This window comes from Notolepis coatsorum (assembly GCF_963971535.1).
Source record: "Notolepis coatsorum genome assembly, chromosome: 4".
Taxonomy (NCBI): Eukaryota; Metazoa; Chordata; class Actinopteri; order Aulopiformes; family Paralepididae; genus Notolepis; species Notolepis coatsorum.
This window is the reverse complement of record NC_140168.1, coordinates 44,076,102-44,103,262: the sequence shown is the minus strand read 5'-3', so window position 1 is coordinate 44,103,262 and position 27,161 is coordinate 44,076,102. Positions and strand designations below refer to the sequence as shown.

At 49.4% G+C, this 27,161-nt stretch overlaps 1 pseudogene across 1 annotated transcript in view; it reads right to left on the bottom strand.

Annotated features, from left to right (window-relative positions):
• LOC311226498 (beta-1,4-galactosyltransferase 1-like) overlaps nucleotides 1-26,840 on the bottom strand; it is a 690,468-nt pseudogene extending 663,628 nt beyond the window's left edge. Inside the window, exon 1 of the transcript in view lies at nucleotides 26,686-26,840. The product of the transcript in view is annotated as a beta-1,4-galactosyltransferase 1-like (transcript). The remainder of the gene's footprint in view (nucleotides 1-26,685) is intronic.
• Between the last annotated feature and the right edge of the window lie 321 nt (nucleotides 26,841-27,161).

Below are 27,161 nucleotides of genomic sequence, written 5' to 3'. Positions count from 1 at the left end.
TGTGTGTGTGTGTGTGTGTGTGTGTGTGTGTGTGTGTGTGTGTGTGTGTGTGTGTGTGTGTGTGTGTGTGTGTGTGTGTGTGTGTGTGTGTGTGTGTGTGTGTGTGTGTGTGTGTGTGTGTGTGTGTGTGTGTGTGTGTGTGTAAAGCCTTGTCTGCAGAGGTTTTTCAAGATATGGAACCCAGTGTTACAACACGTCAAGGACCAATATAGCTCTTTGTATTCTTTGTATAACATGAGCCTCTTATAGATGAGCAGTGATAACAGCCAAATCCTAATTTAAAATATTAATGTTTGCCTGTATCTGGCTGCCTGCTCTGCCTGTTTTGCTCTGTTTGTCTTACCATGTTTTAACTTGTTTTAATCTTGTTCTGTTTTAACTTTGTATTTATTTTACCTCTTGCTCCATATCCCTGAAAGGGCTGTGCCTTTTGCCAGGTCACCATTGTACAGTAAATAAGAATTTGTGCTTAATGGCTTACCTGTTTAAATAAAATGTAAATAAAGTGTGTACGTGTGCTTGAATTGAATCTGGAATTGTAATCAGTCGGAGTATGCCGGAGAATAAAAACGTCCATATTAAATTGGAAGAAAGAGCATATTTGTGAGCACGTGTGTATGTGCGCGCATGTGTGCACGTGTGGACGGGAGTCAGTCAGCATATTTTCTATTCAGTAAGGTAGAATATAAACTGCAACGTAAACTGTCATTTCTCAGACAACCTTGTTCCAATGTTGTGATGACTTTATTTGTCCTCGCAACCACAGGATTTCACTGCTAAACTTGTTGGCACGTTGAGATGCAATGTATGTGTGTGTGCGTGTGCGTGTGTGTGCACCTTGGTGTGATTACACGCCCACAGATTCACCAGCTCCATTACAACAACACACACAAATTGAGAGCTCACAACTTTTTGTCACACTTCAGTCACATCACGGGAACCGACCGCATGTCTCGAGATGACAAATTAATGGTCACCCGTTTTGACGCTGTTGTTTTTTCTTTTTTCTTCTTCAAGAAAATGTTTTAATGGATACAAATCTCAAGCAAAATTACCTTTGCCCTGCGATCTTCAAGTCTCAGAGATACAATTGAGGGTGGGCTCTCATTCTCTCATTCTGATGATAGAACACAATAAAAATATGCTAAACACAATCAAAATGAGGCAACAATAAAAACATAATAAAAACAATAAAATACAAGCAAAACACGGGTAAAAGAAAATCTCACAGTGAGGTTTGAGATTATGGCTTCAAACTGTCCCCAGGTCAGCAGAGAACAGATTGTCCTGCTTGTGTGCATTTGAAGGCCGATCTTCCATGTTCAGGCTGTGCTTGGGGGATCACCCTGCGAGGCCCTCGGTTGCAAAAATACAACATCACTTTTAACGTTTAGCTATTTGGAGAAAAAGTCTGTAAATGATTATTTTTAATTTATTGAGCACATTTACACTTCCTATGTTGTCACTTCCTGTTTGACTTGTATAAACTTGGGTCACTTACCCTTCATGCTTCATGCAAGCCATTCTGAAGAAGGTGTGTTGTGTTCACACCGAAACGTCATGATATGATTTCAGGCTGCCAATAAATCTGAAAAACCTGGAGTGCGTGCCTGGACATCGTTTCACTATTTTTTATGTATGATATCAGAGGTTACAGCACCCAGTGTCAAGTCTAGTGAAAAAAAAACTATAAAAAAAAATCTAACCCTAACTAACCATACTGTCATGCACTTGTCCTAATAAACTAACCTACACTGTAGCACTCAACACTTTGATGAACATTGTTGCTCAGCTGATAGAGTTGTGCCCTTCCTGATGGCTTGTCGTACAGAACTTGTAAGTCGCTTTGGATAAAAGCGTCAGCTAAATGACTAAATGTAAATGTAAATGTATGTGAGCGTGTTCTACTACTTTTTTCACTTTTTTGCACATTTACATAGTCAATGGGTCCTGTTGTTCAGCCTCAGAATGCTATTGGATAGTAAATGTGTTTATAGGTCCCACATTCTGGCCTCTGAAGTTGCTTACAATTAAGCATAAGCCAGTCATTAGATAGGTTCAGAACTTACATGGAGTAAGTGTACACACATGCAGACACACAGACAAAGAGACATATGCGCGAGCACACACACACACACACACAATAAGCAATTAGGAAAACAAAGAAATGGCATTGGACCTATCTCAAACCCTGCCCTCTTTTCTTGATCCATCAAGAAAAGAGGGCAGGGTTTGAGATAGGTCTATTGTGTGTAATCGTGTTTTTACGTCTGAAAACAACAGGAAAACTATAGACATTGTTTTATTTCTGTGGGTTCTTGATCTTTTTTCCTCTCTCTCTCCTCCTGGCAGAGGAAGTGAAATTCCACCATTTTAGCCTCCGCTCTGCAGCATGTGGCCCCTCCCTCACAGGGGCTGGTTACCAAGCGGAGCAAGCTAGATATTTACAGGTGTGAAAAGATACATTTGACTAATACAGTGCGAAATTCTTCCGTTAAAGCGTGGCCTTTCCAATACGGCTGTTCAAAGCGGAAATGGAGAGAGAGAGAGAGAGAGAGAGAGAGAGAGAGAGAGAGAGAGAGAGAGAGAGAGAGAGAGAGAGAGAGAGAGAGAGAGAGAGAGAGAGAGAATCCTAGGAGTGAACGTTGAGTGTTTTTTTTTTTTGGCTCTGTATGTTAAAATGAGCTGAAGCGTAGCTGAGCACAAGTCTTAAGAGAAAGTGTTAAAATATACAGCGAGAAAAGCTTTCAAAGTGTGGAGAAATTAAAGCGCAGTGCAGCAGTGTAGGGGGTGGGGGGGGGGGGGGCAGGGTGGAAGTGCAGCGCTCAAGACGATTGCAATCTGCTTGTCCGACTCCGGAGAGAACAGTCGTCCTCTTGGGGCCTTCTCTCTCTCTCTCACTCTCTCTCTCTCTTCTCCTGCGTTAGGAGACAAACCGTTCCAGGTCACACAGGCACCATTGCGGGTTAATAACTGTCTCAGGGAGATGATGGGATTGGAGTTTCCGATTCAAAATCCGAGAATGAGTTTAGGAAGTGAATACCAGAATCCCCCTGTTATATCTGACACTCTGTATACGGTTTTCCTCTAAGGGTCCTGGTAGTGGTCTGTCATTTCTGTCACTCTATCACGGGGCATCGTCTCATCCTGACGTGTGTCATACCTGAGAGGTAAAATAAATACACTGAGATCATATACTGCAACACACTGATGAGAGAGGGATGCATGGCTGGTGGAGGTGGGTGTGGGTGTGGGTGTGTGTTTGTGCGTGTGCGTCTGTGTGTGTGAGGGGGGGTGGAGGGTAGACGAGTGTTGTGACCACGCGCCCTCACCCGTAGAGCATGGCTTGGAGCCCTGCCTGCCTGCCTGCCTGCCTGCCTGCCTGCCTGCCTGCCTGCCTGCCTGCCTGCCTGCCTGCCTGCCTGCCTGCCTGCCTGCCTGCCTGCCTGCCTGCCTGCCTGCCTGCCTGCCTGCCTGCCTGCCTGCTTGCTTGCCTGCCTGCCTGCCTGCCTGCCTGCCAGCCTGCCTGCCTGCCTGCCTGCTTGCCTTCCTTCCTTCCTGCCTGCCTTCCATGCTACAGAGAAAAGGCCATTCTGTACAGGAGTGAGGCACAGATGCATGGGGGGGGGTCGGATGTAGCCGTGGCAACTCTGCACAGTACGAGACCAACGAGATTCTATCTGCTGAAGCTGAAGCTGTGTTTTTTATCATAAGAATAGGATTTGAAGTGTTGAATGTGAATGTAAAGTATTTAAATTTACTGATGGAATGGAATAGCACCGCACACGACCACAGCAGACTGCAGAGAGTGGCTCGATCAGCCGAACGCACCATCGGAGGTGGGCTTCCCACTCTCCAGGACATTTACACCAGGCGTTGCAGGGCCAAGGCTAAGAGAATAGACACTATAATAGACTCTAGCCGCCCAAACAATGGCTCTTTGCACTGCTGCGGTCAGGCAAGCGATACCGGAGTCTCATGGCCAGGACAGAGAGACTCAGACGGAGCTTCTATATCAAGATGCAACACTAACACGTCATCCACATTCACACATTCACTTTAAACATTCACCTAGACACTTTAAACACTTTTTTTTCCTTCTTTTTTTTATAGCATTTTCAGCTTTTTCTGGCCACGCAGGACCGATAGAGGGAGAGAGGGAGAGCGGGAGGAGAGGTAGGGAAGACATGCGGCAAATGGTCGCCGGGACTGGGAAACGAACCCGGGACGACCGCTTCGCGACTCAGTGCGCTATGTGGTGTGCTACTGGAGAGCCCCACTTTAAACACTTTTTAACACTACACCATATTTGATCTATTTATTACTAAAGGATTTGTACCTTGTTTTTTTGCATTTTGTACTTTAGTTTTTGTATATTGTATATTTTGTATAGTGTATGAAGCACAATCTCAGGGGGCTCATATACAGAACCAAGCATTTCACTGCAATGTACATGTAGCCTACCTTATATGTGACAAATAAAACAAAAATGTAACTTGAACTTGATAAAGTGAATATTCTGTAGAACAAAGAGTAACTGATTTTGTAAAAATAAATAAAAAAAAAGAAATCCCATATTATACAATCAACACATGATCTCATCTAAGATGTATCTATATAGTACACCTGATATGTTGTTATGTTTCTGTGAATTAAACAAACAAACAAAAAAGAAATAAAATACATTTTCTGAGTTTTTCATTTGAACAGTTTTACCAAGCAAGCAGCGCAGTTCATCGAGGCACATATGAACAAAACCTCTTTTGAAACCAACCAGTAGAAAACCCAAAGCTTCTCTTTCATGCATTCTACACCCAGCTGTATTCTTAGTTCGTATGGCCGGCAGCTTCTCTCTCTCTCTCTCTCTCTCTCTCTCTCTCTGGCCAAGCGCTGCGACAAGTGCACAGAACCCCCCCTAATTAATGGAGGCAATCTCGGGGGCCTCGACCAGCCTTACATGTCTTTTAATGAAGGGATTAGCACCCGTGCATTAAGATGTATTTAACCCGCAGCACTAGCTCTGTTTCAATAAGTATTAAACAGACCATTACATGGAGTGGGGGCCTCAATTAAGGCAGACAAAGGCCAGCACGCTGAATGTGGACAGAGAGAGAGAGGGAGGGAGAGAGAGAGAGGGAGAGTGGTTGGGGTACGGCCGTTTGCGTTTAGCATCTGCCTAAATGTTTCGTAGTGGCAGAGGAGAAGAGGGACTGAGGTTGCGTCGCCTGCGGGCAGAAGCAGGGTGCTGATGCTTCACGTTCAGCACAGGGTCGGAGAGGAGAGGCAGAGAGGTATCGGCTGCAGCACGCGAGAGCCGCCGCTGGCTTTTTTAGTGGCTCTAAAGTACATTTACATTTTTACATTTAGCTGACGCTTTTATCCAAAGCGACTTACAAGTTTTGTACGACAAGTCAGCAGGAAGGGTACAACTCTATCAGCTGAGTAACAATGTTCATCAAAGTGTTGAGTGCTACAGTGTAGGTTAGTATATTAGGACAAGTGCATGACAATAAGGTTAGTTAGGGTTATTATAATTATTTAAAAAAATTCATTTCAGATATTGATTGAAGGAGTGTGTCTTTAGTCGACGGCGAAAGATTGGTCAGGTTTCAGCTGTCCTAACTGTGGTGGGAAGTTCGTTCCACCATTGTGGGGCAATGGTTCCACCATTGTGGGCCAACGTACTGTGGTAAACTCCCTCGAGGCATTATTTAAAAATGTTTTTACCTTGTTTGAATATTACCATCTTAAACCAGAAATGTCTTTTCCGTTTCAAGCTTGTTGGGGGTTATAGATTGTATGACTTTACGCTCTGCTCTATTGGAACTATCCCTTTATCCACTCTAATAATGAATAACTTTCTCCACATGCACACACCTATTTACCTCCGCCTGGCCACACCCACATCCGCTCCGGGGTCGTGGCCACACAATCAGCTCCTTCCCTACTTTCACCACCGAAAGTGTCTGTAATACACCACTTTAAGCTTAGTGCCAAATAGGGATGGGTACCGAATTCGGTACTTTTAAGGTACCGAACCGAAACACGTCGGTACTACCGAGTATCGATTCAAGTGAGATACCAAAAAATTAAATAAAAAAAAAAATTTTTTTTAAAAAATTTACCTTTTTTATTTTCATGTCAACGTTCAAACGCGGCACAATATATGCTTACCTAGGATTTGACTTGATTCAACAACAAAGCAGTCGGAGCAATGGCAAGCCGAAAACGGTCGAAATTGTAGTTATTTGAAGTTTGGATATTTTTTTTCACGAGCGTAAATAAAAAATGTTGAGACTAAAGTACAGAAAAAAGGTACCGTTGGGTACCGGTATTGATTCACAGGTACCGGTTCAAATGTGAAAGGTACCCATCCCTAGTGCCAAAGTAGTTTGTGAGGGATGCGCGAGAGAAGAGGAGCTGCGTTGACATTGTATCTTTGTTTTCTCTCTCACAATCTTTCGAGAAAATAAAGCGATAATGTCTTCACCACTGGAGAGTCTAGAAGATGATGATCATTCTGACCTCCACCGGCGCTTCGCATTGGGGCGCGTGTCGCTGAGCCTTCCCCGCCGGCATTTTCTCCGGCTCTGCAGCTGGATATTATGCCTCTGGAGAGCATACGTCTCCCTGGGCGGGTGATGTTTTTGCGACGCGAGCCTCGGGTGTGTCAGTTGTGAGGGGACAACTGTGTGCAGCTTGCGAAGGTCGGATCAAGGGCTAGAATCCCTTTGTTGCCCCTTATAGTGGCGTGGAGGGGGTTCTAGTTTGATGCCCCACGATAACACAGTGCTCCTCCTCAGTGAAGTCGTAGCTTTGTTTTCCTGGGGCCGTGATTCCGAGTCTGCGGTTCAATTCCCCGGGTCTCTGGAAAACGGATACCCTCTGCCGCCGTGCTGGCCCCGTTTTTCAAGACGAAAACACCCGGCACGCGGGATGCGAGTTTGGTGTTTCATTATGAGAATATCTCCAAGCTCGAGTCGGCTGCAGCCCGCGTACAAACGGGGCTTACTGCCGATGCCGCTGTGTCTGGTAAACACCCTTCTGTGAGAGGGACGTGTGTTGCCTTTTTCCCTTTTTTCTTCGGATAAAAAGAGGAAAAAACAGCGGCTGTCAGAAGTGTTGGCCTGTATCGCTATTTCTCACGTTATACAGCTTCAGAGTAGCCGCTTAGCTTGCTACTGCGTTAGCTAGTGGCTATCGATAGCCGGTAGAAGCTAAGTGTTAGCCACTTAGCTGCTAGGCTAAGTCGTTAGCTGGCGGCTACGCTCGGCTGGAAACGTTAGCTTGATGCTATCAGTTAGCCTGGAGTTAGCTGTTAGCTTATGCTACAACCATTGGCGCTAGCCGTGAGGAGGTAGCGGGCCCTGGTACTCTTGACTACGGCATTATCTTTGGCAGAAGATGTCGTCGGGCGGTTTGCGACGTTCTGGTGAGTAGCCACATGAAAGAGCTCCCGGTCGGTGAATATCAAGAAAAGGAAGTAAAACAATTCAAAGTGAAATAAAAAGGGACAATTCAAGGATATAAGAGAGGAGGAGGGATGAACACGAGAAAAGGCGAGAGAAAAACGACCCCAGAAGAAGTACCAATGGTGGCGCTGGAGATGATTCAGACTAGCATGACGCAGTGGGCAGCTAGCATACAGGCCGACATCCAGGTTGGAATGCAGATTGCCCAGGACATGCGGGCTAGCACACGGGCTAACGAGTTAGCTAACCAAGCTATCCAAGCTAACATACGGGCTATCCAAGCTAGCACGCAGGCCTGGCTGGAGAAGGAGCTGCAAGCTAACATGGAAGTTAACATGGTGAATACGACGCAGCAAGGGATACAAGCTAATGTGGCGTTGGACCGCAGCGGGGCCTGGCTGGAGAAGGAGCTACAAGCTAACATGGAAGTTAACACGGTGAATACGATGCAGCAAGGGATACAAGCTAACGTGGTGTTGGACCGGAGCGAGGCCTGGCTGGAGAAGGAGCTGCAAGCTAACATGGAAGTTAACACGATGAATACGACGCAGCAAGGGATACAAGCTAACGTGGTGTTGGACCGCAACGAGGCCTGGCTGGAGAAGGAGCTGCAAGCTAACATGGAAGTTAACACGATGAATATGACGCAGCAAGTGATATAAGCTGGTTCGGGAGAGGTGAAACGGACGGCCCCCAGGGGAGGGACGGGGAGACGCTGGATACAACAGGACCAACCAGGACTCGGGCACCAAGGTCGGCCGGACCATCCGCACACGAGATGCAGGCGTGGAGGTCGCCCGGGCCGGCCAAGATGCGAACACGGAGGCCACACACACCAACCGAGATCCGAGCACCGAGATCAACCAGGCCAGCCAGAACTTGAATAACGAGGTTTCACGCACCAAGCAGGACTCGAGCACTGAGGTCATACACACCGACCAAGATTCAATACCACATATACATATGTGATAGTGAATGGAGGTTATGATTCGAGACACACTGCAGACAACACACAGACCACTGGGAATACAGACAGGGTAAACACATTAGATGGGGAAATTGGGACTTGATTCGGGACATATAATACAAATAACACGTACTAGACTAAACTGTAGACACTAACACTGTTGTGAAGGGCCAGATTAAACCGAATATATATATTTATTTATATATATATATTTAATTGTATTTGTATATTCTCTAATATTCCCTGATATCCCTTGTATATTCCTTGTACAATATGCATTGAATATCCATTCTAGCCTACTGAACATCCCATAATAGTCTCCATTCTACTATTGGTCGAGACCTTGGTGCCAGGCTGCCATACCCCTCAGACCCAGTTCAAACGTACCGCTCGACATGTACGAACAAGTCCTAGTTCCGCGTAGGAATTTGGCTACCGCACCACTAATGGGACTATTTGTTCATAGTGCATATATATACTGCGCTACTAAAGTAGGACTTTCTTTTCAGTCCAGTTTCTTACCCTCCAATAGAGTCACAGACGTAAAGCCTCCCCGCGATGCCACGTGTGGGAGTAAGGCCAAGTTCGCCTACCATCGGTATTGAGACATCGTGTATATTAATATTTGAATAGTCATATTTGGCACTATATCGTCGAGTTGGACGTAGTCTATTAAGCTAATAATAGTCTGTTAATATATAGTGCTTCGTGCGGTGAGAATACTACCGTAGTCAGTACCCCATCGTTTCGGGCAGAGAACTGGCTGCTTACCCAGGGTGGTTGACCCTATGTGAAGCTGCACCCGAGGAGCCCCAGAGCCGACGAGCGAGTGGACCTGTATACCGGATTATTCTACCGACGACAGCCCGCCTTCCCAGGCACGGATTATGCTTTGGATACTTTGATTATTCTATGGATAAAGACCCCCGACACTACCGTGTGTTGGAACCCCCCCCCCCTGGAGAGGACACAAGGTGAGGAGACGCTCTGCAAGACGAGGTCTCTCCACATCTCTCCCCCGTGGACCGGAGAGAGCCGGCCCACAAAGAGTCCACCTGCTTTCATCTGTGGTCCAAGGATCGCCGGCGCATTGAACGGCACTACAGTGGGTTCTCCTGGGATACCCTTGGCCGGACGAGGCAGCTGGATTCTACCCCCCCCCCCCCTCCTACTCCTGTCGGCTTACAAGCGACCGGATTAACCCCCTCTAGTGTATCCAGCCTATAATCATTAAAGTATCATTGCTGTTATTCCTTAACTATTCCAGGTCGTATATTTACCACCTGCGCCTTCAGAGATTGGACATTATCTATTGATATACCGACGAATACTCCTTGCCATAAAAGTGCATACTATTTCAATTCATAAATGTAATTAAGTGATTAAGTGTTTAGTCTACACACCATCGCTGTGTAGGCAATAAAGACCTGTTTCTAATTCGTACATTTGTGTTGGATCCGTTTCATCTACGTGAGAGTGTTCATGATAATATATTTATGCCGTGTACTGGGTGGCCGAATATTAAGTACAAAGGTAGTGGTAGTAAGTATCATATCTAGTCATACAGTCAGGGAATTGTACCCCTCAGTTACAATTGGTCCTTCGAGCCGGAGGGTAATTAGTGTAATATTAATATAGTGTTATTAATATTGAAATGGCCTATGATGAACACTCCACGAAACGATCCTCCTAACCAACGTCCGCAGCGCGAACGACGGCTCCCTCAGTACTTAGAGGCTTACGCTGTCAGTCAACAACCTAGTCTTCTACTAACAGTAAACGCGGTAAAACTAGAAAGTAAAAGTATGTCTAACCCCAACGCCCAGACTACCCCGACCATAGAGGCCCCTACGGGCTCTAATGTAACTGACCAAGTTCACGGTGGGGACCAGTGGGAACCAGACATGACTTCACACCCCGCCAGTACTGAAGAAGTAGTCCCCGATGAGTCCCGGGAGGAATACAACGCTACCGAGAGAGAACTCGGCACGGAAGAAGACGGGGAGAGCACCGTGGAGATAGAGCTCCAAGGCTCCGCAAGGAGTACCCCGAGGGAAGACTCCCCTATACAACCGCCTTCTCCCAGCGAGGCAGAGAGGACCCTACAGCAGGCCTTCCTCATCAGCCTGAACGCCGCTGCTGAACGCGACCGACTGCAGATCCAGCAGCGGAGCGAAGAAGAGCATATACGTCTAGAAATAAGACGCATTCAGATGGAAGAGAATGTGGCCCGAGACCGAGCAGACAGCCAGCGAGCAGCTGCTGGTGCTCTACGGGACGCAGAGCGCGACAGACAGCAAGCGCAACTAATAGAACAGCTGATCAGACGGACAACACCCTCTCCCTCCGCCAGAGGCTCCAGGAACTCGTCTAGACACACCTCCAGGGCGGCATCCCCTAGCCGAGTAAACAACCCTGAACTTGACCAACAGACGAGGTCTATACCCCCCGCAGACCACCTCCCCCCACCGGTCCAAGCGAGACCTAGCAACCGGGAAGGAGCAGCATATCCTGTGGAGAGGCTAAACCAGAGACTACAAGCACTGGATGACCTAACTGAAGACGAAGAGGAAGAGGAGGAGAACCGCGCCCGAAGACAGCACAGTACTCTACCGGACCAGGAGGTCCGGTACAGCCCAGGCTATACTCCCGCGGAGCTGCGCTACAGACCCCCGACTCTATACACGGGTGAGCACGACGCACGACCCGCACCGAGGAACAGCACCTGGACAAGCGGGCCATGGTACACTGCCGGTACCAGCCCATACCAAGGAGCGGGAGGAGACTCGCCTAGGAGGCCTCTCCCCCAACGCTCGCCGATGTATCCACAGTCAGCGTCATACATTGGCACGCCTATGGTACCCGACTTCACCCAAGAGAACCGGGCCCAGTATACAGAACTCTGCATGTGTCTGGAGACCATGTTGGTGGATGTATTGGATGAACGCCACAAATACGCCATCCTACTGCAGCACTTAAAGGTACCCCGCGCACATAATATAGCGCTCGCCTACGCGACTTCCACCACCCCATACACAGCAGCGCTGGTAGCATTGGACCAGAGGTATGGGCGCATATGGGATTACGTGATCCAGGAGATCCGACACATCGACCGCTTACCCCCAGCAATAGACAATCGAGCACTGGACGACCTGTCCATCAGAGTGCAGTCCCTAGTAGGGATGTTGGGAGCGCAAAGAGAGAAGGGGAAGTATGAACTTTACGCCAACTCAAATGTGGAAAGGATCCTGGAGAAGCTGCCGCCCGCTCGTCAGGAGCGCTTTAGGCGGCAGAGGGACCACAGAGACCCGAATGGCCCCGAACCGAACCTCCTCGATCTAGCGGACTTCCTGGCGAGAGAAGTCAGCAGCCTACGGCTAGATACATTCGGACGGAGCACCCCTGGCTCCAGAGAAGGAACCAGACGACTAAATGATGGAAGAAGATCGGTGACTGTGATGCACCAATCGGAGTCAGTACCGAGCAGCAGGAGCCACAGTACCCCCTCCAGAACGGAGAAGTGGAAGATAGTGTGCCCCTACTGTGAGAAAGAACACTGGCTAGCGCAATGTGACTCCTTCCCCAAGCTGAACGCGGAGGAAGCAGGTCAATGGATAAAGTCCAACAAGCGCTGTTTTCGCTGTGCGCGCTCACACATGGCAGCCGAATGCCGCTTAAAGAAAAGGTGCACCAAGTGCGATGGAGCCCATCTGGACATACTTCACGACAGTAACAGACGGCGCCCTTCACCTGCACCATCCAGCCGCAAAGCGAGCGTCATGTACATCGATCCCGCCAGCAGCAGTGGAGCCCGAGTACTCCTAAAAGTAGTGCGTGTGACACTAAGCTACCAGAATAAAGTCCTGGACACTTACGCCGTCCTCGATGACGGGTCAGAGAAGACCCTGCTGCTCGCCTCCGCTGCGGCCCAGCTAGGGCTGCGGGGAAGCGAAACCCAAATGACAATTCGGACAATAAGACGAGATTTGAAGACGATAAAGGGCGAGAATGTCTCATTCTCTATCGCAGCAAGCGGCCAGCCTGAGCGACGGTACCAGATTGCAGACGCTTTCACCAGCCAAGAAATAGGACTGTCGCGGTACACATACCCCGTCGCCAAGCTGATGGAGAAATATGCACATCTGCGCAAGTTACCGATCCCGCTCATAGACAATGCTATGCCGACCCTGTTGATAGGCTCCGACCATGCAGACCTCATTGTCCCGATAGACCGGGTTCATACCGGACCCCGAGGCTGTCCTGCAGCAGTCGAGACCCGTTTGGGATGGACTCTCCAAGGCCCGCTCGCCAAATCTCTCAACCGAAGTACAGCCACTAGATGTCTCCACTCCCGAGTCACAGAGGGAGAAACCGCACTCCTGCAACACGTAGAGCGGCTATGGAGCTTGGAACAAATGCCCTTTAAGAATGGAAAGAAAGACATTCGCTCTAAAGATGACATTTACGCCATTCACCTCCTCGAGACAGGGACCAAGAGAGTCCCGGTCAACGGCGTGTTGAGATACGCCACGCCACTCCTGCGGCGAGAAGGAATGCCTACTTTCCACGCCAAGACAGACGCCATAGAACGGTACCTGCTGAACACGGAGCGGCGCTTAGCCAAGAACCCCGCCCAAGAGAGTGTATACCGCGCTGAGATTGAGAAGCTCATCACAGCGGGACACGTCACAAAGATGGACATTAAAGAGGCTGACCAGACCACTGAATCGTGGTACGTGCCCCACCACAAGGTCCATCACAACGGTAAAGACCGCATAGTATTTAACTGCAGCTACCAGATCGGATCCCAAAATCTGAATAAAGAGTTACTGCCCGGTCCCACACTCGGCCCCTCCCTACTCGGCGTTCTACTCCGCTTCCGCCAGGAAAAGGTGGCCATCAGCGGGGACATTAAAGGAATGTTCCTGCAGGTGAGATTAGTAGAGGCGGACAAGCCCCTGTTACGGTTCCTATGGAGAGAGAAGCCAGGAGATGAGCACCCAGCCATCTACCAATGGGAAGTCCTCCCCTTCGGAACGATGTGCAGCCCCTGCTGTGCGACATTTGCACTACAGAAACATGTAGCAGAGGACCCAGCAGCGGACGAAGAGGTCCGACACAGCGTAAAGAACAGCTTCTACGTAGACAACTGTCTACAAAGCCTTTCAACCCAGGAAGAAGCAGAGGCTCTCCTGATTAAACTCCGCGCCTCATTGATCAAAGGCGGCTTTGATCTCAGGCAGTGGGCCAGCAGCGATCCGCAAGTACTGCGCAGCCTCTCCTCCGAGGACAAGGCAGCCAGCAGCGAGACCTGGATGGCTACAATCCCGGGAGAAGCCCAGGAGATGACCCTGGGATTGGTGTGGCGATTCAAAACAGATTCGCTTCACTACAGACACAAGCCCCTGACTACGGAGCAGGGAAGGCCGGCGACGGCGCCGACCACCAGACGGAGTGTGTACACAACACTCGCCCGACAATATGACCCGCTAGGATGTATTCTACCGTACACCACCAGGGCAAAAATGATTGTACAAGCATTGTGGGACAAGGACCAGGGCTGGGACGACCCCATTCCCGCACACCTTGCATCCACCTGGAGAGAGTGGGAGATGGAGCTCCACTCACTCCCAGGCGTTAATATGCGCCGAAGCTACTTCCCACCCACGGTGAGGCCAGAGACATGTAAAATGGACTTACACGTCTTCAGTGACGCCTCAGAGGTCGCATACGGATCAGTAGCCTACTTGCGGGCCCAAGACCAAGGGGGAGAGATCTACACAGCATTTGTCCTCGCCCGCTCGAGAGTAGCCCCACGCAAGCAACAATCTATCCCACGCCTAGAGCTCTGCGCAGCCCTAGCCGGAGCGCACCTAGCCACGCTCATCCAACGTGAGCTCACCATACCGGTGTCTAGAACAATCCTGTGGTCAGATTCCACGACGGTACTCGCCTGGATCAAATCGGACTCATGCAAGTACAAAGTCTTCGTGGGAGTCAGAGTCACCGAGATTCAAGACTTAACCGAAGAGTTAACCGGAGAAACAGAGTGGCGCTACGTTGATACAAAACAGAACCCAGCTGACGTCATCACCCGGGGGATGCCCCTGGATGACCTCACCCGTCGCAATGTCTACAGTGACGGCCCCGCATTCCTAAGACTCCCGGAAGGACAGTGGCCCAAGCCTATCCCGAGGGAAGCAAGTCCAGAGGAGGTGGAAATTAAGAAGTCTGTGTTCTGTGGATTGAGCACCGTAGCCTCCACCGACCCTAACATAAACGATTGCACGTCCATAGAGAGTGCACAACAAAGAACATTCCTGCGGTACCACCCGGAGTGCAAGTCCCCCGCTGATATGTCAGCGGCTAACTACGAGGAAGCAGAATTGCTTCTACTGCAGCGAGCCCAGAGAGACTCGTTCCCCGATGAATTGGCCTGTCTACAGGGAGGAAAGCCCGTCCCATCCGACAGCAGATTAATTCACCTGGCCCCCGAGAGCGACGCTCATACCCTCATCAGAGTGGGTGGTCGCCTACGCAGAGCCCCCAATCTACCGGATGACATTAAATACCCGATCGTATTGAACAGCCGACACAAGGTCACAGAGCTGATTATAAAGAAATACGATGAGGATGTACATCACGCAGGAGCAGAAACAGTCCTCACGGAGATTGAGGGAGTACTTAACTCGAAGCCCCTCGGATATGTCTCCAGTGATGTGGCGGATATCGACCCAGTTACCCCCAACACACTCCTGATGGGGCGGCTAGATCCTGCATTACCCCAGACAATGTACCGGCCTGAAGAAGCGAACGGCCGACGAATGTGGAGGTACAGCCAAGTATTAGCCGACAAGTTTTGGAACAGTTTCCTACTGCACTACCTACCGTCTCTACAGACCCGCCAGAAGTGGGTAAAGGAGAGAGACAATTTGACAGAAGGAACAGTCGTCATGATTATTGATCAATCACTGCCCAGAGCTATGTGGCCGGCCGGCCGCGTAAGCAAAGTGATCACCGGTGCCGACGGCAAGGTCCGAGCAGCTGAAGTGCTCGCCCAGGGTCGCACTTACACCCGTCCCGTGGCAAGGCTCATAGAACTGCCTCGACTCCCAGACACAATCGATGACCATGACCCTACAACCCTATGACTTTGTGAAGTTGACTGACCCCTACAGCAAACCCTTATGTGTAAATAGACAACGCGATTAATCTGTCTCTGTTTAACTGATTAGGTCCGGGACCTATTCAGGGGGTGGCTGTTGTGAAGGGCCAGATTAAACCGAATATATATATTTATTTATATATATATATTTAATTGTATTTGTATATTCTCTAATATTCCCTGATATCCCTTGTATATTCCTTGTACAATATGCATTGAATATCCATTCTAGCCTACTGAACATCCCATAATAGTCTCCATTCTACTATTGGTCGAGACCTTGGTGCCAGGCTGCCATACCCCTCAGACCCAGTTCAAACGTACCGCTCGACATGTACGAACAAGTCCTAGTTCCGCGTAGGAATTTGGCTACCGCACCACTAATGGGACTATTTGTTCATAGTGCGTATATATACTGCGCTACTAAAGTAGGACTTTCTTTTCAGTCCAGTTTCTTACCCTCCAATAGAGTCACAGACGTAAAGCCTCCCCGCGATGCCACGTGTGGGAGTAAGGCCAAGTTCGCCTACCATCGGTATTGAGACATCGTGTATATTAATATTTGAATAGTCATATTTGGCACTATATCGTCGAGTTGGACGTAGTCTATTAAGCTAATAATAGTCTGTTAATATATAGTGCTTCGTGCGGTGAGAATACTACCGTAGTCAGTACCCCATCGTTTCGGGCAGAGAACTGGCTGCTTACCCAGGGTGGTTGACCCTATGTGAAGCTGCACCCGAGGAGCCCCAGAGCCGACGAGCGAGTGGACCTGTATACCGGATTATTCTACCGACGACAGCCCGCCTTCCCAGGCACGGATTATGCTTTGGATACTTTGATTATTCTATGGATAAAGACCCCCGACACTACCGTGTGTTGGAACCCCCCCCCCCCCCCCTGGAGAGGACACAAGGTGAGGAGACGCTCTGCAAGACGAGGTCTCTCCACATCTCTCCCCCGTGGACCGGAGAGAGCCGGCCCACAAAGAGTCCACCTGCTTTCATCTGTGGTCCAAGGATCGCCGGCGCATTGAACGGCACTACAGTGGGTTCTCCTGGGATACCCTTGGCCGGACGAGGCAGCTGGATTCTACCCCCCCCCCCCCCTCCTACTCCTGTCGGCTTACAAGCGACCGGATTAACCCCCTCTAGTGTATCCAGCCTATAATCATTAAAGTATCATTGCTGTTATTCCTTAACTATTCCAGGTCGTATATTTACCACCTGCGCCTTCAGAGATTGGACATTATCTATTGATATACCGACGAATACTCCTTGCCATAAAAGTGCATACTATTTCAATTCATAAATGTAATTAAGTGATTAAGTGTTTAGTCTACACACCATCGCTGTGTAGGCAATAAAGACCTGTTTCTAATTCGTACATTTGTGTTGGATCCGTTTCATCTACGTGAGAGTGTTCATGATAATATATTTATGCCGTGTACTGGGTGGCCGAATATTAAGTACAAAGGTAGTGGTAGTAAGTATCATATCTAGTCATACAGTCAGGGAATTGTACCCCTCAGTTACAATTGGTCCTTCGAGCCGGAGGGTAATTAGTGTAATATTAATATAGTGTTATTAATATTGAAATGGCCTATGATGAACACTCCACGAAACGATCCTCCTAACCAACGTCCGCAGCGCGAACGACGGCTCCCTCAGTACTTAGAGGCTTACGCTGTCAGTCAACAACCTAGTCTTCTACTAACAGTAAACGCGGTAAAACTAGAAAGTAAAAGTATGTCTAACCCCAACGCCCAGACTACCCCGACCATAGAGGCCCCTACGGGCTCTAATGTAACTGACCAAGTTCACGGTGGGGACCAGTGGGAACCAGACATGACTTCACACCCCGCCAGTACTGAAGAAGTAGTCCCCGATGAGTCCCGGGAGGAATACAACGCTACCGAGAGAGAACTCGGCACGGAAGAAGACGGGGAGAGCACCGTGGAGATAGAGCTCCAAGGCTCCGCAAGGAGTACCCCGAGGGAAGACTCCCCTATACAACCGCCTTCTCCCAGCGAGGCAGAGAGGACCCTACAGCAGGCCTTCCTCATCAGCCTGAACGCCGCTGCTGAACGTGACCGACTGCAGATCCAGCAGCGGAGCGAAGAAGAGCATATACGTCTAGAAATAAGACGCATTCAGATGGAAGAGAATGTGGCCCGAGACCGAGCAGACAGCCAGCGAGCAGCTGCTGGTGCTCTACGGGACGCAGAGCGCGACAGACAGCAAGCGCAACTAATAGAACAGCTGATCAGACGGACAACACCCTCTCCCTCCGCCAGAGGCTCCAGGAACTCGTCTAGACACACCTCCAGGGCGGCATCCCCTAGCCGAGTAAACAACCCTGAACTTGACCAACAGACGAGGTCTATACCCCCCGCAGACCACCTCCCCCCACCGGTCCAAGCGAGACCTAGCAACCGGGAAGGAGCAGCATATCCTGTGGAGAGGCTAAACCAGAGACTACAAGCACTGGATGACCTAACTGAAGACGAAGAGGAAGAGGAGGAGAACCGCGCCCGAAGACAGCACAGTACTCTACCGGACCAGGAGGTCCGGTACAGCCCAGGCTATACTCCCGCGGAGCTGCGCTACAGACCCCCGACTCTATACACGGGTGAGCACGACGCACGACCCGCACCGAGGAACAGCACCTGGACAAGCGGGCCATGGTACACTGCCGGTACCAGCCCATACCAAGGAGCGGGAGGAGACTCGCCTAGGAGGCCTCTCCCCCAACGCTCGCCGATGTATCCACAGTCAGCGTCATACATTGGCACGCCTATGGTACCCGACTTCACCCAAGAGAACCGGGCCCAGTATACAGAACTCCGCATGTGTCTGGAGACCATGTTGGTGGATGTATTGGATGAACGCCACAAATACGCCATCCTACTGCAGCACTTAAAGGTACCCCGCGCACATAATATAGCGCTCGCCTACGCGACTTCCACCACCCCATACACAGCAGCGCTGGTAGCATTGGACCAGAGGTATGGGCGCATATGGGATTACGTGATCCAGGAGATCCGACACATCGACCGCTTACCCCCAGCAATAGACAATCGAGCACTGGACGACCTGTCCATCAGAGTGCAGTCCCTAGTAGGGATGTTGGGAGCGCAAAGAGAGAAGGGGAAGTATGAACTTTACGCCAACTCAAATGTGGAAAGGATCCTGGAGAAGCTGCCGCCCGCTCGTCAGGAGCGCTTTAGGCGGCAGAGGGACCACAGAGACCCGAATGGCCCCGAACCGAACCTCCTCGATCTAGCGGACTTCCTGGCGAGAGAAGTCAGCAGCCTACGGCTAGATACATTCGGACGGAGCACCCCTGGCTCCAGAGAAGGAACCAGACGACTAAATGATGGAAGAAGATCGGTGACTGTGATGCACCAATCGGAGTCAGTACCGAGCAGCAGGAGCCACAGTACCCCCTCCAGAACGGAGAAGTGGAAGATAGTGTGCCCCTACTGTGAGAAAGAACACTGGCTAGCGCAATGTGACTCCTTCCCCAAGCTGAACGCGGAGGAAGCAGGTCAATGGATAAAGTCCAACAAGCGCTGTTTTCGCTGTGCGCGCTCACACATGGCAGCCGAATGCCGCTTAAAGAAAAGGTGCACCAAGTGCGATGGAGCCCATCTGGACATACTTCACGACAGTAACAGACGGCGCCCTTCACCTGCACCATCCAGCCGCAAAGCGAGCGTCATGTACATCGATCCCGCCAGCAGCAGTGGAGCCCGAGTACTCCTAAAAGTAGTGCGTGTGACACTAAGCTACCAGAATAAAGTCCTGGACACTTACGCCGTCCTCGATGACGGGTCAGAGAAGACCCTGCTGCTCGCCTCCGCTGCGGCCCAGCTAGGGCTGCGGGGAAGCGAAACCCAAATGACAATTCGGACAATAAGACGAGATTTGAAGACGATAAAGGGCGAGAATGTCTCATTCTCTATCGCAGCAAGCGGCCAGCCTGAGCGACGGTACCAGATTGCAGACGCTTTCACCAGCCAAGAAATAGGACTGTCGCGGTACACATACCCCGTCGCCAAGCTGATGGAGAAATATGCACATCTGCGCAAGTTACCGATCCCGCTCATAGACAATGCTATGCCGACCCTGTTGATAGGCTCCGACCATGCAGGCCTCATTGTCCCGATAGACCGGGTTCATACCGGACCCCGAGGCTGTCCTGCAGCAGTCGAGACCCGTTTGGGATGGACTCTCCAAGGCCCGCTCGCCAAATCTCTCAACCGAAGTACAGCCACTAGATGTCTCCACTCCCGAGTCACAGAGGGAGAAACCGCACTCCTGCAACACGTAGAGCGGCTATGGAGCTTGGAACAAATGCCCTTTAAGAATGGAAAGAAAGACATTCGCTCTAAAGATGACATTTACGCCATTCACCTCCTCGAGACAGGGACCAAGAGAGTCCCGGTCAACGGCGTGTTGAGATACGCCACGCCACTCCTGCGGCGAGAAGGAATGCCTACTTTCCACGCCAAGACAGACGCCATAGAACGGTACCTGCTGAACACGGAGCGGCGCTTAGCCAAGAACCCCGCCCAAGAGAGTGTATACCGCGCTGAGATTGAGAAGCTCATCACAGCGGGACACGTCACAAAGATGGACATTAAAGAGGCTGACCAGACCACTGAATCGTGGTACGTGCCCCACCACAAGGTCCATCACAACGGTAAAGACTGCATAGTATTTAACTGCAGCTACCAGATCGGATCCCAAAATCTGAATAAAGAGTTACTGCCCGGTCCCACACTCGGCCCCTCCCTACTCGGCGTTCTACTCCGCTTCCGCCAGGAAAAGGTGGCCATCAGCGGGGACATTAAAGGAATGTTCCTGCAGGTGAGATTAGTAGAGGCGGACAAGCCCCTGTTACGGTTCCTATGGAGAGAGAAGCCAGGAGATGAGCACCCAGCCATCTACCAATGGGAAGTCCTCCCCTTCGGAACGACGTGCAGCCCCTGCTGTGCGACATTTGCACTACAGAAACATGTAGCAGAGGACCCAGCAGCGGACGAAGAGGTCCGACACAGCGTAAAGAACAGCTTCTACGTAGACAACTGTCTACAAAGCCTTTCAACCCAGGAAGAAGCAGAGGCTCTCCTGATTAAACTCCGCGCCTCATTGATCAAAGGCGGCTTTGATCTCAGGCAGTGGGCCAGCAGCGATCCGCAAGTACTGCGCAGCCTCTCCTCCGAGGACAAGGCAGCCAGCAGCGAGACCTGGATGGCTACAATCCCGGGAGAAGCCCAGGAGATGACCCTGGGATTGGTGTGGCGATTCAAAACAGATTAGCTTCACTACAGACACAAGCCCCTGACTACGGAGCAGGGAAGGCCGGCGACGGCGCCGACCACCAGACGGAGTGTGTACACAACACACGCCCGACAATATGACCCGCTAGGATGTATTCTACCGTACACCACCAGGGCAAAAATGATTGTACGAGCATTGTGGGACAAGGACCAGGGCTGGGACGACCCCATTCCCGCACACCTTGCATCCACCTGGAGAGAGTGGGAGATGGAGCTCCACTCACTCCCAGGCGTTAATATGCGCCGAAGCTACTTCCCACCCACGGTGAGGCCAGAGACATGTAAAATGGACTTACACGTCTTCAGTGACGCCTCAGAGGTCGCATACGGATCAGTAGCCTACTTGCGGGCCCAAGACCAAGGGGGAGAGATCTACACAGCATTTGTCCTCGCCCGCTCGAGAGTAGCCCCACGCAAGCAACAATCTATCCCACGCCTAGAGCTCTGCGCAGCCCTAGCCGGAGCGCACCTAGCCACGCTCATCCAACGTGAGCTCACCATACCGGTGTCTAGAACAATCCTGTGGTCAGATTCCACGACGGTACTCGCCTGGATCAAATCGGACTCATGCAAGTACAAAGTCTTTGTGGGAGTCAGAGTCACCGAGATTCAAGACTTAACCGAAGAGTTAACCGGAGAAACAGAGTGGCGCTACGTTGATACAAAACAGAACCCAGCTGACGTCATCACCCGGGGGATGCCCCTGGATGACCTCACCCGTCGCAATGTCTACAGTGACGGCCCCGCATTCCTAAGACTCCCGGAAGGACAGTGGCCCAAGCCTATCCCGAGGGAAGCAAGTACAGAGGAGGTGGAAATTAAGAAGTCTGTGTTCTGTGGATTGAGCACCGTAGCCTCCACCGACCCTAACATAAACGATTGCACGTCCATAGAGAGTGCACAACAAAGAACATTCCTGCGGTACCACCCGGAGTGCAAGTCCCCCGCTGATATGTCAGCGGCTAACTACGAGGAAGCAGAATTGCTTCTACTGCAGCGAGCCCAGAGAGACTCGTTCCCCGATGAATTGGCCTGTCTACAGGGAGGAAAGCCCGTCCCATCCGACAGCAGATTAATTCACCTGGCCCCCGAGAGCGACGCTCATACCCTCAGTGGGTGGTCGCCTACGCAGAGCCCCCAATCTACCGGATGACATTAAATACCCGATCGTATTGAACAGCCGACACAAGGTCACAGAGCTGATTATAAAGAAATACGATGAGGATGTACATCACGCAGGAGCAGAAACAGTCCTCACGGAGATTGAGGGAGTACTTAACTCGAAGCCCCTCGGATATGTCTCCAGTGATGTGGCGGATATCGACCCAGTTACCCCCAACACACTCCTGATGGGGCGGCTAGATCCTGCATTACCCCAGACAATGTACCGGCCTGAAGAAGCGAACGGCCGACGAATGTGGAGGTACAGCCAAGTATTAGCCGACAAGTTTTGGAACAGTTTCCTACTGCACTACCTACCGTCTCTACAGACCCGCCAGAAGTGGGTAAAGGAGAGAGACAATTTGACAGAAGGAACAGTCGTCATGATTATTGATCAATCACTGCCCAGAGCTATGTGGCCGGCCGGCCGCGTAAGCAAAGTGATCACCGGTGCCGACGGCAAGGTCCGAGCAGCTGAAGTGCTCGCCCAGGGTCGCACTTACACCCGTCCCGTGGCAAGGCTCATAGAACTGCCTCGACTCCCAGACACAATCGATGATGACCATGACCCTACAACCCTATGACTTTGTGAAGTTGACTGACCCCTACAGCAAACCCTTATGTGTAAATAGACAACGCGATTAATCTGTCTCTGTTTAACTGATTAGGTCCGGGACCTATTCAGGGGGTGGCTGTTGTGAAGGGCCAGATTAAACCGAATATATATATTTATTTATATATATATATTTAATTGTATTTGTATATTCTCTAATATTCCCTGATATCCCTTGTATATTCCTTGTACAATATGCATTGAATATCCATTCTAGCCTACTGAACATCCCATAATAGTCTCCATTCTACTATTGGTCGAGACCTTGGTGCCAGGCTGCCATACCCCTCAGACCCAGTTCAAACGTACCGCTCGACATGTACGAACAAGTCCTAGTTCCGCGTAGGAATTTGGCTACCGCACCACTAATGGGACTATTTGTTCATAGTGCGTATATATACTGCGCTACTAAAGTAGGACTTTCTTTTCAGTCCAGTTTCTTACCCTCCAATAGAGTCACAGACGTAAAGCCTCCCCGCGATGCCACGCGTGGGAGTAAGGCCAAGTTCGCCTACCATCGGTATTGAGACATTGTGTATATTAATATTTGAATAGTCATATTTGGCACTATATCGTCGAGTTGGACGTAGTCTATTAAGCTAATAATAGTCTGTTAATATATAGTGCTTCGTGCGGTGAGAATACTACCGTAGTCAGTACCCCATCGTTTCGGGCAGAGAACTGGCTGCTTACCCAGGGTGGTTGACCCTATGTGAAGCTGCACCCGAGGAGCCCCAGAGCCGACGAGCGAGTGGACCTGTATACCGGATTATTCTACAGACGACAGCCTGCCTTCCCAGGCACGGATTATGCTTTGGATACTTTGATTATTCTATGGATAAAGACCCCCGACACTACCGTGTGTTGGAACCCCCCCCCCCTGGAGAGGACACAAGGTGAGGAGACGCTCTGCAAGACGAGGTCTCTCCACATCTCTCCCCCGTGGACCGGAGAGAGCCGGCCCACAAAGAGTCCACCTGCTTTCATCTGTGGTCCAAGGATCGCCGGCGCATTGAACGGCACTACAGTGGGTTCTCCTGGGATACCCTTGGCCGGACGAGGCAGCTGGATTCTACCCCCCCCCCCCTCCTACTCCTGTCGGCTTACAAGCGACCGGATTAACCCCCTCTAGTGTATCCAGCCTATAATCATTAAAGTATCATTGCTGTTATTCCTTAACTATTCCAGGTCGTATATTTACCACCTGCGCCTTCAGAGATTGGACATTATCTATTGATATACCGACGAATACTCCTTGCCATAAAAGTGCATACTATTTCAATTCATAAATGTAATTAAGTGATTAAGTGTTTAGTCTACACACCATCGCTGTGTAGGCAATAAAGACCTGTTTCTAATTCGTACATTTGTGTTGGATCCGTTTCATCTACGTGAGAGTGTTCATGATAATATATTTATGCCGTGTACTGGGTGGCCGAATATTAAGTACAAAGGTAGTGGTAGTAAGTATCATATCTAGTAATACAGTCAGGGAATTGTACCCCTCAGTTACAAACACACATGACTCACAACTAAGCATATTATTTGATAGTGAATGGAGGTTATGGTTCGAGACACACTGCAGACAACACACAGACCACTGGGAATACAGACAAGGTAAACGCATTAGTTGGGGAGGTTGGGACTTGATTCGGGACATATAATACAAATTTACATTACATTTACATTTAGTCATTTACCTGACGCTTTTATCCAAATCGACTTACAAGTTCTGTACGACAAGTCATCAGGAAGGGTACAACTCTATCAGCTGAGTAACAATGTTCATCAAAGTGTTGCGTGTTACAGTGTAGGTTTGTTTATTAGGACAAGTGCATGACAGTAAGGTTAGATTTTTATTTAGATTTTTTTCCCATTATTTCAGATAATGGTTGAAGAAGTGCGTCTTTAGTCGACGGCGAAAGATTGGACGGGATTCGGCTGTCCTAACTGGGGTGGGTAGTTCATTCCACCATTGTGGAGCAAGGACTGAGAATAGGCGGCTTCTCTTTGATGACCCTCCCAGAGCTTTGATAGGAGTAGGTCTGAGGCAGCCAGAAGATGCAGAGCGTAGGGGTCTTGAGGGTGTGTAGTTAGAGACCATTGACCAGAGGTAGGCGGGAGCGGTTCCCTTTGCCGCACGGTATGCTAGGTCGAGGGCCTTGAAGCGGATACGTGCAGCAATGGGGAGCCAGTGCAGGTCCCTAAGAAGTGGGGTGACATGGGCCGACTTCGGTAGGTTTGAGATCAGGCGGGCCGCTGCGTTTTGAATGAGTTGAAGAGGCTTGGTGGCAGTGGCCGGGAGGCTAGACTAAACTGTAGACACTAGCACACATGACACACAAATCACCAAGTCCACATGGCTTTTTCACAAACAGTTAGAGCTATGTTTGAAGTCTCACGGTGTTCCATTAGACAGACCAATTGAACACCACAGATACCACAAATTCTTCTACTCAAGAGAGACATCGAGAGGTTTTGTTTCAGAATTTTATCATCAATTACTAACGTCCTCGTATGAAACCCTCCAACTTGACTCTGTCTGGAGGAGGGATATACCAGACCTGGAAAATGACTTTGATTGGCAAGGAGCCTGGGCAAATGTCCGACTTACATCAAGGAACCCGGATCATCAACAAATCAATCTTAACTATATTCACAGGACATACTTGACTCCTATAAGACTGTGCCGAATGGGGCTCAAACAAGATTCCAAATGCACCCAATGTACAAATGGGGACGAAGGGACATTTATGCACATGTATTGGGACTGCTCACCAGTTAAGGCATTCTGGAAAGATGTGACCCAACAAATATCAAAACTCGTATCTTGGAATATACCTGTACACCCCTCGGTATTGCTGTTGAATGATGTTTTTGAGTTTGCAGTGAATCCACAGCTAAAGAGATTGGTTTTATCGGGTATCACAGTAGCCAAAAAGCTGATCGCATCACGCTGGTTTCAACCGGAAAAAATGTGCCGTAAAGTTTGGTTTCTTACATATCTCGATGTAATTTACCATGAAATATCTACAGCAAGAATTCTGGGTCTCAATGAATCCAAAATGTCAATGTGGTTAGAAGTGGTGGAGAGAATAAAAGCTAGCTTATAATGGTAGTGTCTGGTTAGGTGCGAGGGATAGTGGAGGTACTTCTCAAGGTGGGGTCCGGGAGGGGGGGGTTCGAGCTGAGCATATGTGTGTAGGTTTTTTTTTTAGATAACAGGTATTATGGGTATATCTTATATAAAACAACTAACCAAAAGGTGATCTCATTGGATGTGCCCTGACAATTAATGCTTGTATATCTTATCGTGTGTTGTCATGTTTGTTTATATGTTTGTTTAAAAAAGAATAAAAAAATAAAATACAAAAAAAAAAAAGATGACAGGGAACTTGGGGACTCACATTTGGAGACCGGACCGGGAGCTCTGGAAATGTACTAACATATGAAAGATAAAAATTCAAATAAAATGTTGGACAATAATAGGGACATTGGAGAATCCCCACTGGGAGGGGCCCTCTCCAGGAGAGCCTCACCACTCCAACGGGGGTTAAACGGGGTTAAAAAGAATTACTTGGGAAGTGCCAATTGTCATTAGTCTTCTTTTATATTATTTTCTTCTGAGTTATGTTAGAATAGCAGTTGCTTTAAATGTGCACATGGACAAATATGAAGGACAAGAATTCAAAATGTTGGACATGAAGAGAGGCTTGGAGAATCTCCTTTGGGGGGTATCTCCATCTCTGGGGGGGGGGCATCTCTAGTGGGAGGGCTGATCCCCCCCCAAACCACCAATCGGGGAAAGAGTGCTAACCATAAACCATTTATGTTCACTTAATTTTTTCTTATTGCGTTGTTAGTTTCATTTATGGTGTACGTGTTGTTTGTCTATAAATATTCATAAAAGATTTTAAGTTTAAAAAAAAAAAAAAGATGTCGCCGGGCCTGCGCCATTACCGGCCACAGGACGGGGGCGTTGCGCCGTAGCCAGGCTCCAGCCGTCGCCGCTTCTGGCCCTGCCAGCAAGAGGCCTTGTCAACGTGGTAGACCAACCTGTGTTTGCGGCCATTTCGTCCTGCGTACGAGTTGCAGGTAAGATGTCCGTAGGACATTTCCCCACTCTTCCTTCCTCCCCCTCCCGAATGTTTTTGGTTAATAACAATGTCTTTGTTTAACAAAACATATGTTACTTCACTGCATTTGGAGATACGACGTGTGCTGTGTGAAAATTGTCTTGGTCGCTATCTTGTATAGCTTAGGTTCTAGAATTGGCTTATGTCTTTCTCTCTACCTAAAAACAGTGTTATTTTTTACGTGAGTAAAAATAAACTGGGGTTTTTTGTTGTATGATGAGAAGTTGTGTGTGTGTTCATGTAACGTTTAGACAACGTGGCTGTGTCCACAACTGGCTGGGTGTTATCCTACAGCGCTGT